Source organism: Tupaia chinensis, unplaced genomic scaffold, assembly GCF_000334495.1.
Source record: "Tupaia chinensis unplaced genomic scaffold, TupChi_1.0 Scaffold000176_1, whole genome shotgun sequence".
In the NCBI taxonomy this organism is placed as follows: domain Eukaryota; kingdom Metazoa; phylum Chordata; class Mammalia; order Scandentia; family Tupaiidae; genus Tupaia; species Tupaia belangeri.
In genome coordinates this window covers 943942-945668 of record NW_006159651.1, presented here as the reverse complement: position 1 = coordinate 945668, position 1727 = coordinate 943942, and positions in this window count along the sequence as shown.

The window sequence follows — 1727 nt, the reverse complement described above, 5'->3', positions numbered from 1 at the left end:
CAGATCTAGAAAAGACAATCACAGAATTTGTCTGGAATCATAAAAGACCTTGTATTGCCAAAACAACCCTGCACAAGAAGAGTGGAATGGGCTGCAACTCACTCGCTGGCCCAAAAATATACTAGAAAGCTGTGATAATCAAAACAGCATGGTGCTGGCACAGAAACAGACAGGTGAAACAATGGAAGAGAATACAGACCCCAGAAATAAACCCTAAAACATACAGCCAACTGGTCCTTGACAAAGAGTACCAGTCAATCCAATGGAAAGGAAAACCTCTTTAGCAAATGGTGCTGGAAAAACTGGGTATCCATCTGCAGAAAGATGAAACTGAACCCCCATCTTTCACCATTAACAAAAATCAACTCAAGATTGATCAAAGATCTAAACCGAAGACCTCAAACTATAAAACTACTGGTGGAAAACACCGGGGAAACTGTGGGAGACACTGAGGTAGGCAAAGACTTCTTAAATAAGACTCCCAAGGCACAGGCAATAATCCCCAAAATAGACACGTGGGATTACATCAGATTAAGAAATTTCTGCACAGCCAAAGACACAGTAATTAGTGTGAATCAACAATGAATCCATTCCTCAGAATGGGAGAATATTTTTGTGAACTATGCCTGAGGTAAGAGACTAATAACCAGAATACACAGGGACCTCAAGCAGTTTACCTGAAAAAAAAAAAAAATTAACTCAATTAGAAGATGAGAAAATTATGAGATCAGCAGATGGCATAATAGTTATGTTGCTGAACTCCCACCAGTAGTCCACCATGGTTCAAGTCGTGGACTCAGTGATTTAAACTCACGTTGGGCGCGTGCATGTATGCCCAAGATCCCAAGAGGAGAATGGAGGAGAAGGGACTGTGGCATGGCCATCCCCCCAGGGGGCCGAGTTCTTGCTTTCAGTCTCTCTTTCTGGCAAGCTCACACACACTATAGTAAAAACCACTCCAAAAAAAGAAGATGGGAAAATTATCTGAACCAAAAACTCTCTAAGGAAGACATATAAACAGTCAAAAAGCATGTGAAGAAATGCTCAACATCCCTCACCATAAGGGAGACATAGATTAAAACCACAGCAAAAGGGACCAGTAGTTAGCGTAATGGCTGTGTCGCTGGACTCCCATGTATTCAACTACAATTTGAGTCCCGGACCAGGTGGTTTAAACTCACGCCAGGCACGTGTGCATGTGCCAAAGATCCCAAGAAGAGAATGGACGAGAAGGGATTGCGGTGTGGCCATCCCCCCTGGGGGGGGTGATTTCTCACTTTCTGTCTGCCTCTCTCTGTTTTTCTGGCAACCGCACACATCCTATAGCAAAAACCTCTCCAAAATAAAATCAAGCTCTGAAAATAGTTATGGAAACTAGAGACAATGTGGAAGGAGAGTCGGAGAGGAGACAAGTTTAGGGAAGGGAATTGGGGAGAAAAGAGAGAGACAAGACATCTGCGGGACACAGAAATGGTCTATTCCCTGCTGATGGTATTGTGTATAGTATTCTCACCTGGACTGCTCTGAGGTGTATTTCATGTTGGGTAAATTCTCCTACCAAGCTAAATGATATATAGCGATCAAATGTATAAAAATAATAATTTAAAAATTAAAATTTAAAAATAAATAAATAAAAACAAAGGTTAAAAAGAATTTCCCATTTATGTGAGGATACATAATAAGTCTTTTTTTAATAATTTTTTAAAAGAATTATTTATTTATTTATT